The sequence below is a fragment of the Tachypleus tridentatus genome, chromosome 1 (genome assembly GCF_004210375.1).
Source record: "Tachypleus tridentatus isolate NWPU-2018 chromosome 1, ASM421037v1, whole genome shotgun sequence".
NCBI classification, from domain to species: Eukaryota; Metazoa; Arthropoda; class Merostomata; order Xiphosura; family Limulidae; genus Tachypleus; species Tachypleus tridentatus.
This window is the reverse complement of record NC_134825.1, coordinates 83067453-83078473: the sequence shown is the minus strand read 5'-3', so window position 1 is coordinate 83078473 and position 11021 is coordinate 83067453. Positions and strand designations below refer to the sequence as shown.

The 11021-nt window shown below is 30.7% G+C and overlaps 1 protein-coding gene across 8 annotated transcripts in view; it reads left to right on the top strand.

Moving 5' to 3' along the window:
- The first annotated feature begins 385 nt into the window (after window positions 1-385).
- LOC143253811 (uncharacterized) overlaps window positions 386-11021 on the top strand; it is a 30085-nt gene continuing 19449 nt past the window's right edge. The window contains exon 1 of one of the 8 annotated variants that reach the window (XM_076508253.1): window positions 386-526. The gene's annotated coding sequence lies outside the window, so the exon portion shown is untranslated. Of the gene's footprint in view, window positions 806-2644; window positions 2829-6913; window positions 7225-11021 lie in introns of those variants that run through there. The other 7 variants (XM_076508277.1, XM_076508237.1, XM_076508246.1 and 4 more) reach the window with 7 other exon arrangements.

Here is an 11021-nt window from a genome sequence, read left to right as displayed (position 1 = left end):
ATTATGCAGCTCCAGCATGGATAACTGTGAGCAATAAAATAATTAAAACCAAACTACAAACAATCCAAAATACACTCCTAACAACTGCATACAGAGTTCGAAGAATTATATCATCCCAGTTCATTCACAAATACTCGAACATACCAACCATACCAGATAGACTCCTACATATTACAATAATGTACTTCAATAAGAATTGGATGAAAAACAAATTACTATGCGAACTAGACAGATACCTCATAAATGATGAAACTAGTCCTAAATATCTCTCCACAGTTAACTTATATTTTAAATATAAAAATAAATAAAAAAAGAAAAAATTATATAAATTTAAATAATAAAAAAATTAATAATAATAATAATAGCAAACAAACTTGACATTTCTGCTGATAGAATAAAATAATCACAGTACATGGACATTGCCCTGAAAAGGACCAAAATAATATTCAGTTTCACAGTTATAAAATTCGTCAAGAACATAAGTACGGGGAGGAGGAAGAGGTCATAGAGAACCTGATCCTCCAGGGTATGAACTTCTATTTTCCAAACACTGACGACATTCCTCGAGGTTCCAATTTAGGACTATATACTCTTACGTTTGTTTCGTAAAAGTTTAATTCTTAACCATTTTTCTTATTTATGTGTTAAGACCTATTACTATTTATATTATTAGAATGTGTGATTTTATTTTCTTGACTGAGGTTAGGAATTAAATTGTGCTAGAAGTATTACTATTACTAAGGTGTAACTTGCAAAGTTACACTGTTACTGTGTTGGTATTGCTCTTGTAAGAGAAGATTGACAAGTAAACTGCCCTATTAGTATTAATTATGATAGTTACCTTTGAAAACATCCTTGCCTTAGTAATAGAATATTAATTTTAATGTAGATAAATCACTTAAAAATTGACCTCCCATCTCTCTTCAACTTCATGATTTTTTATTACTATTAGTACTATTTTTGGAGTTTTTTATTTGAACAAGAAAAAAATGCTTAAGTACATTAAGTAATTTGATAAATGATTAAGACAGAATTAGTTGATACTAATCTTAAATAAAGTATTTGATAACTCTGTTGTGTTGCTAACATATTTGTGTTAGTAACAGTAACACAACAAAGTAACACTAACAATACAACAATTTAGTTAGAATTTTAGAAATATGTAACATTAAACTTAGATAACCCAGTATAATAACAGAATGCTGTTTTGTAAGTAATATACAGTATCAAGGTTAGATCCAGGCTTCATCAAACTAAGCTTAAATCAGGAATATGATAACTCTGCCCATATTGCTGATATATTACTATATTATCCAATAATTCACTCATGTCTCTTTTTTTTCTCTCTTTCTCTGTGTGTATATATATAACCATAAAATATTCAAGGCAAGTGAAGAAGTAGGACCCACATTGCAGTGGGGAGACACCATTTATCAGTTTATATATATAGATATTAATTGTTAAAAGTAGACTTATGGCCAGGATTTTAGGCTTTACTGTATTCTTGAAATTATGATGTGAAAATTATAATTTTGGGAGGGAATACTATTTGGCTCATCTTTATCACTATACTCTTTACTTCTGTTGCCAATATACAATAAACTACACACATGAATTTGAATTCATGCATATAGTACTGAAATATGAAATACATGTCCAATTTCCTCTTAAACTCATTCATTGTTGCAGCTTTTGCCACTTGAAGGCAAAACATTTCATTGGCTTTCTACCTTATTTGCACTAAATAGCACAATTGACTGGGGTTCTTTCTGTGATTTTCATATTTTAAGTATATGCACCCTAGTCTTATTGTCTGCAATTTTTTTAATGAAGTATCATCTGAATGTGTGGATTTCAAACCTTTAACTATCTTAAAAATAAATAAAATATTTATGTCCTCCTAAGACTGGCTTGTCACCATTAGATAGTGGATACAGGGCCAATGTAATGGGAATAGTTAATGGTGTATGAAACCTTTACTTATGGAAAATGGTTAGCACATGTTTAAAACCTTTCAACATCCATCTAAGAAAGAATGCCATAACTGTGTGTAACTCCTGCATGAAAATTTATTTAAAAAATGCTTTATTTATGGGAACAAAGGTATATTCTAAACTAGTTTTAGAAGGGTAAACTTCACAATTGTTCCAGCTGTGTCACCTGTAGCACTAATGAGAACAGTACATATGCAGTGAACATTTTTATCTTATTGTCATTGTTATTTTTATAATCACTATTTAAATATCTAGTGATTTTACTTTCTTGTGTGAGAATACATTGCATTTCCAACTGTTTCATCGTAGAAATGATGCTTACAGCAACTTGCTAACAATCTTATTATTCAACCAAATTTCATAGTTTTTACATATATAGTGCAAAGTTTTGCTTTTGTAGTTTATGTTGTTAATGGCATTATTAATTAGGTACACAAAGTTGCACCTGTGTTCTAAAAAGATATCAATGAACAACTGTCAGAAGTGTCTGAGTCACATATTAGTAGGAATCTTTTAGTTTACAATAATTAAATAAGATAAATGTGATAATATGTGTGAATTATTTTTCAGGTGGATATGAGAGTGATTTAAAGTTGGAGAAGAGTTGTTGAACAAAGGTGGCCTCTGCTGCTTTATGGAACAGGAAAGGGCATTTGATGAATTAATAATTCTGTTGAGGATGTTTATGGCTTAATGTGGGAGTGTAGACACACTGCTCTAAAAGACTGACTTAAAAACATAGTTTAATATAAATAAGATGTTTTGGTGGTGACAATCAAGGAAGAACCAAAGATGGTAGATGCTTTAGTCCTTCCAAAAGTTGCTGTTTCTTATGTAAGCCATATTTTTGAAGAAGTGTAAGGAAATTATAGACCTAAAAGTTTGACTTAGAAGAAAAAACACTGGAATTTGTCAGAGATCATTGATAAACTACTTTAAAAATTTATTTTTGTCAAAGAATACTCAGCATGATTCTAGAAAAAACGTTTTCTTCCTGCCAGTCAAATTCTTTGTTACTCCTTTAGTTACTTTAGTTTGTTTATTTAAGCTTTTAGCTTTGTACTATAAATTCCTATAGTTCTTACTGATGATCAAACCTATCACTTGGTTAAATGCCCACTAACTAATAGGCTTCATCATTAGGTTTAATATTTTACTGCATATTGAGATTAGGAATAATGAGAATTTGGTTACAAATTTCCAAAAGGCAAATTTTGAAAGAATGCATCAAGAATTATGTGTATTGAATTGCACAACAGAATTAATTAAAACATTGATAAATGTGGTAAAAAAATTTAAGTAGATTTTTAGATACTCAAGATAGACATGTTGTCTATAATTTTATAAGTTTAGCTTTTCCTGGATAGTGTGCTTTCATGAAGAAAAAATTTTCTTTTAATAATCTATTGATATTCAAGAGATTTCTGCTTATGCTAATAAGGTTAATTGTGTGGATTTGATACATCTTGATTTTCAGAAAGCATTTTACAAGATGTCACATAAAAGTCTCATTAAAAAGTGATTTCTGTAGGTGTGGAGGATATTCTGCTTATTGTATAGAAAAGTGACAGGATGGAAGAAAACAGAAATTGTTGTTTATGGAATTTAGTCAAACTGATTTAATTGCACAAGTGGGGTACTTCGTGGCTCAGTGATAGGACCTTTACACTTTATCTTACATCAGTAACAAAGATGAAAGAATGGTCAGTAAATTAATTTGGTGATGAAAATAGGTATGTGTTGCAGCTATAAAGATGATGACACTGCTTTATAAAATGACTTAGATCATTTGGTGGGTTGGGTGAATTTTACTTTTAATAAATGTAAGAAAATTCATGTGATTTATCATAATTTGAATTATAAAGTCAGTAGACTATATGTAGGGATGACCAGGGATATGAACAATGTCTCACCAGGTTTTGGAAAGAAATGATAATGCCTCATTCAAATATATTTTATATGGGCTACCTTTTCATTTATTTTTATTACTTTTTTTTTAGACATCCTGAAAATTTGTTTGCAATTTTAGGTTTCTTTGTTTCAAAGTGAGAACTTAATTATGCCTGAATAAGTTTTCAAGTGAAAATCTTACTAGGTAGGTAATTTAATAATTGTAACTTGTATTTTTCAAGATGACAAATTACACGTTCTTGCAAAAATTTGGCACTTTGTTGCATGAAATTGGTTTCTCATTAGAAAGAAATGGTTCTATTTCAATAAAATAATTATCAAACACATCAGTCAAATACAAGAGACTTAAAATTTTCAAAAAAATGATTGGAGGATACAAAAGACATACTTAATTAAATGAAAAAAAAATTATCTGAACACAAAACAAGAAAATATGGCAATTCAATTTATGTACACAAAACCTTAGAGCAATTGCCAACAGTTGAAACGTTATTCAAAAATACTTCTTGAATATTTATAAACATTAGAGAAATTTTGATGGTCCACTTCCATATTGTATATTGATTATTGTTTGTAATGTAAAATTTAAGGAATAAATAAATCAATAAAAACATTTAATGTTTTTATGTAATGTATTTTTACTCTGGTAAGATATTGTTCTGGATCCAGGATGAACAATGTACTCAATAGTTCCCAGACTCTCAACGTTTTGTGTGAAAAGTTTCAGCGAGATTTTCATTGGTTCCATAGGTAGTATTTAATGAACTCAAAAGTAGTAAAAAAAACAAACAGTATCAATGAAAAACTTTATTTACAATGTACACTACTTGTTTACCTTCTGCAGTTGGAAAGAAGCATGTTAATGTTTAATGAAAAATTTTATTCAAAATTTACATTGCATGTTGTTTTCTTTTATGAGTGCAAAGTTACGTTCATGGTAGATTAAAAATACTGTTTTAATCTAAATATTTTCAAATATCATTTACACAATCCTTAAAATTTCCTAAATATACTTTTTTTCTAGAAAAAAATTATCTTATTTTCTTTATCATACATCTGTATGAGGTTGGTTGATTTGACTGACATCGTAGCCACCATAAAGCTAAGGAAATAATTATAAATTCCCATATTTTCTTTCTAGAATGACTGCAGATTGTAATAGAAAACCACAATTACTTATCTAAAGTTGTTTAAATGCTGTAACAATATATATTGTTTATATATCAATTTTATTGTTTCATTGCCCCTTGAGATGTGTCTGACTATTGTTCATGCCATGTAAATTGCAAGTTATGGGAAATATGTAGCTCGCATTACGGTAGAGTTACATAATGCTTATACTACTTGTGAGTGTACCTCATAAAAAATTAATATTTATTTCACTTTATCTAACCTTATTTTAATTTCACATTTTAGTATCATTTCTAATAATAAATATAGAATACACATTTTAAACAAGAAAAAATTACTTGCCTAGATTTGTTTCTTTCCTTTCACTGTTGATAAATCTTAACATTTTCATACTAGTGGAACTACTGCATTAAATAATTTTTATTTAGTCAAGTAATGTATCAACAAGCACAGAATAATAATGTGGAAAGGAAACAATGTTCTATGACTATCACAGTTTTTCTCGCTTCCTAACTGTGTGATAAAATTTTTCAAAAATTCAACTAAACTCATTAATGAGTTTCCCTTGGGAATGAAGTTTGAACTTGAAATAAAATAGACAATTATCTGTGCAGAAAACAATGTGATATAAAATGTCATTTGATAGAGAAGAACTTTGGCTTTCTATTGGTTATAAACAATTGTCTTGAATATCAGAAAAAAAGTATTACAAAGTTCTGAAAGAGAGAACGTGATGAGTTGGTGTGGCAAGAGGGGTCTGATGGTTTATTTAATTGCTCTGTAACTTTGTATGTATTTTGTGGGTTTTTGTACATTGTGTTTTCAATCACCAATCAAATAAAATTAACCAAGCTACATATATTTTGTATTCCTGCCTTAACAGCTAAATATAAAATAGATGAGGCGAGGCCTAAACCAGCTTGCTTACAATTTGAACACATGCCAGATCCTGTATGCAACAACTCTGAATATTGTTCAACACCTGAACTTTTGCAACCAAAACTAACTTCTGAGCAACAATTTCTCCAAAGTATGTAAATTATTAACTAGAAATGTAATGGAATAATTTTTTAGAACATTTTTTGGAACAAAAGGAGGCACATCATCAAAGCAATAGTGTAACCCCTATTTCTCAGTAAAAACATTAGTGAAGTTTGATTTGGTACACATGGATCTGGAGTTTTGGGGCTAACTTCTAGACCTGAAAATATTTGTAGAGACTTGCTAGAAATGATGTGTGATCCATCATTGGTCATTTCTTGTGAAATTTTTTCCAAACAGTGAATTTCTAGGAACACCCTTATCCAAGTTCTTTACTAAGAGAGGACTGCAAGTCCACAGGACCATATTTCAGATGTTTTTAATGTGATATGTAACTATGTTACTGTCTTAAATATTGCAAGAGGCAGATTAAAGAAATACTAATGGTAAACTTGTACCCATTGTTTCATGTTTGTTTATTTAATAAAGTGGCATTATTTTTTGGAGAAGGGTTATATTTGCTTGTTGGCAGGCTATCTACATATGAAAATAGTAAAAATATAGATAAAACCTATATTAGACAGTCAGTAACGTTTGATAAAATATTGCTTGAAAGTTTAAGGACCTGTTTTATAGTGCATAAACAACTGATTAGTTTATTAAATTCTTTTTCATATTTAAAATATATTAAAAGTAAACACAAAAAAGTTAATATCCAATTATCTGAAAACAAAGTTATTGCTAGCTTACCATATATATGATGGTTGGTCTGTAATTGTGAGAAACAAGTGCACTAATTTCTTACCCAAGTAGTGTGTGATTAATTAGAAATTTGTCTAGCACACCTTATCTACATTGACTTTTCTTAATTGTACATAATTAATATGTGACTTGAGTATAAAGGTGTTTCAAAAAAAATTAACTTTCTGTGTGTTGTAAGTATTTTTCAAAACTTGTGACTGTCATATTAACTGTAAGAAAAATTGCACTAAACAATATCTAAATTACATTACAAAAGACAGTAGAAAACAGTCGTAGCACATCAGAGTAATAATATGCAAAAAATATTAATATAAAGTAACTCCAACTACTTTCAACAGGCCAAGTTTATCTTCCACAAGAAACAGAATAAAACTGTACTGCTTGTGGCTAAATTTTTATTAACAGCAAAGGAATCCAAGTGATGAAACAAAGCATTTTAATGTTTGTAAGTAGAAATGTAAGAAAAGTATACTTAATTAACTATTCTGATTACTATGGAGGTTTTTTTAAATTTCACTCTGAGTATATAGTTTGGTTTAATTGGAAGTGAATATTAGTTCTTTGATTATTTGTACATTATCATACTGATGTGGTGTTATTGTTTTATATTTGTAAATTTGCATAAAGTGCTTCTCTAAAAGGCTATTGATAATTTTAATAGTTGACACCTAACTACATGTAAGCATAGTGTTAAACTGTTTCATGATGTGTATAGGGCTAGGTGTAAACTTATATTTAGTATTGCTATAAAGCAACTTTGAGGGGGTTCATTGATTTTCATTTTCACAGTGACATGCTCTAATCTTTGAGGCTGTGGTTGTGCTATAAGAATGATATGTAAGAGCAGTTCAATAGTCAGTGGCGAGTGTTGTTAGCTGTTTTTTTTTTTTGTTTTTCTAGCCTTTCAGTTCAAAATTAGGAATGGGTATGCAGAGATTGCCCTTTTATGTGACTTTGTGAAAATTCTGAAACAAACTATATATAAAAAAATAACATAATTTTTAAGGTTCAATTAATGAGAATATTTTGCTTTATAAGAGTGACAAATTATGAAATATTTAAGTAGTAAATGTGAATTAATCTGTCATTATTAATAAAGTGGTTCAGAAGTATGACATTACATCACTTTGAATTACTATCTTATTATAGTCTTTGTAACAGAGGTAAATCTAGCTGAGTAGAAATAATATAGCTTTTTGTATAGTATGAGCTATTAAAAGAACTGGTCTTTTGACTTGTAGACATTGTATTTCCACACAGGTATAGAAAGTTCCGTTGTTTATTATATATAGGGTAGGATTTATTCAAGTTGATTAATATGTTAGAATATTAGTTGGAATGGTCAAATTTTTTGGAACTGTGTATTTACTGGTTGAAACATTCTATATTATTCTAGAACTGTACTGCAATTACACATTTGCTTGATATTTTTTCAGAAGAGAAATTATTTTGTGCATGTATGCAGTTTTATAGAAAAAAGAATGTGTTTAACTGAAAATTGAAATTAAGTCATTGTTGCTCTTAGTGAAAATGTAAAGTTTAGTCATATTAATGAGTCTCTTAAATAGCAAAATGTGTTTTTACTGATATTTTTTTCTGAACAAACAAAACAAAGCCATATTTGACTTTTGAAAACCAGAATCATGTGCTTAGAAGTTTCTAGTGATTTAATAATAAAAAAAAAAACAATTAAGTATATGACACATATACAATTAAATTCTGAAGTGATATTCTTACCTTAATGTGTTATTCCTCATGTGTCTACCTTTGAGATTTTGTGTGTGTAATTAGCTCTGAGGTATCTCCAGTCTAAGATATTTTATAATGTGAATTATGCTAGAGCATGTTGTAATCAACTTGTGACAGTAGCTCTCCATCAGTAGGGGGATGATACATTCTCTTTGCACAGTAAATTTCGATAAACATTTTCATGTGAAATTATTTGTATTCTTACCTTCTTTTTAATATACACATCTTTCTTTATGATGATGGTTAACTCTCAGGTTTGCAGTTACACTGTTACTGATTTTCTCTGTCTGAAATGAAGTGGCAGTCCTTACTTTCCAAGCTTTACTTTGCAATGTAGGCTCTGCATTGTATGATTTTACTTGATTATCAACAATTTAGATAATTGTTTGGTCAAGAAAACAACAGTTGAAAGTGATGTCTAGGAGAATGTATGGTCTACATTTTGTCACTACAGTCTATTATGATAGCTAGAATGGTCATTTAACTAAAAGATCAGTGGTAGAAAAGAGGTAGCATTCGTTACTTTCTAAGGTATTGAATAGTATTTCACAATGTGATAAATGCACTACATTGTGATTTTCTACTTGATTATTATAGGTAGGTTGGTTTGTTGGTCAAGAAAACATCTGAAATGGTGTTTAGACCCTAGCTGTCTGTGCAACCAAAAATGGTTTGACCCAGAAAAAGGTATTTGTATAATAACCTCATTCTGGAACAGATGTTTGTTGAGAAACTGACAACAGTAACTTTCAAAGTAATCAAGTAATTTTCCATTGCAGAAATGGTAATCCAACAATTTGCAATAGCAACAATTTTTCTGAATAGGCCACATGGTTCTTAAGAGAAAAGACTTCACTGTGAACTTAACTGTTTGTGATTTTTCTATATGCAGTGAAGGAGTTTTGTTCTTCAAAGGTGTAGAAAGTAGGTTTGGGTAACCATAAATTGCATTATTTTCCTCAGCACTGAACTCATTATACATGTTTTTTTCTGTCAAGGTAAAAAAATTTGCAATGTTCAAGGAACTTAATTTCTTCTCTTATTTTTTCTTTAAACTGTCAGTTCATATGAGAACTTCTACCACTAGTGCGAGTGATTAATTTCTTCGCGCAGGTTATACAGCCAGGACATTCAGCTTTAGTCCCTTTCCAGGTGTTCTTCACCTCATTTTGTGGTGAGAATGAGGAGGATAAATTTGATTGTTTCTTCACCTGGATAGACAGTGAAAACTTCTCTCCCTGTTGAAGAGAAGCCTTAACAATTCTTGTATTCTCAGGACTTAATTTTCAGGTGTGCACTTTTTTTTTTTCTTTCCTTTGTGTCATATTCTTCTTCTTCTATACTTACTTGTAACCCTAATTCATTTCATTTACGATTCTTGGATCACTTTTATTTCTGCAACTTGAAGCCCTCCATCTTCCAATCTGCCTGATTCTTATTTTCTCAGTGTATATCATTCTGCATCCTCTTTTGTGATTCTCATGTTTAGGATTGCCCTTGTCTGTTGGTGATGGGGAAGGAACTACTTGTTGTCAGTTTTACCCTTCTCTGTTTAACACTCTTGTCTTCACCTGATTCTTTTTATCACATTTATTTACTTCTCCTCCCTCCATCTGGAGTCTCAGGCACTCCATTCTTCCACAGAGAATTTTGTGGGTGAATCTTGTTACCTTCATTTCTCTACTGTGGTTGTTCCACTTCTGCATTCCCTGCTTACTCACCCCTTTGTTACTAGGAAATATTGGGTAGGTTTGAGATTTTTTCTTTCTACAAGCCTTTTGCCTTGCCATTTTCTCTGTCCTGAAGTTTGGAGGCATTTCTGATTTGATTGAATTGCAGGCTAAGGATACTTGTCATCAACTTCACAGTTTGAGTTCCTGTGATCACATTTTTCTGTCCACACAGGGTTATTCTACTTTTATCCATGAAATTTCTCTCCAATTTCAGTCCTCACCTTGTCTTCTTTTCTCCTCCTTCTCCTTTTACGTCCAACCAACCAAATACCAGTGTTGGAAGTTCTCAATGGGTGTTGTGGACATTGTGTCTGATGCTGGTGTTTGGGTATAGTGCTCACGAAATCCTGGCATTTCTGCAATGTCCTTGCATGACATTGTAGTGCATCCCCTCGTAGGGCTCCATGATGGGTGGGGTCAGTGGGTACCGAAAGTTTCCTTTTTTCTATGGATCCTCTAACAAAAAATCTAAATAAAATAGTAAAAACAGTCAACAGGTAAATTTACGACCACGTCTTGAAGACTCTGAGCAGCAATCTTCAATCTGTAACATCTGTACCCCGATTTCTTATATTACATTCTCTTTCAGAAAAACCTTAAGGTCAAATGTCCCCTTTTTTTTATTCAGAAGGGACTAGAGGGACTTACTGGCTCTCCAAAGTCAGTAAAGAAGCTTTGATCTGGAGACATATGGGTTGAAACATCCACATCCCAACACAGTGAACTCAAACACTCTTGAATTCAAAGGCAATTGGGGATG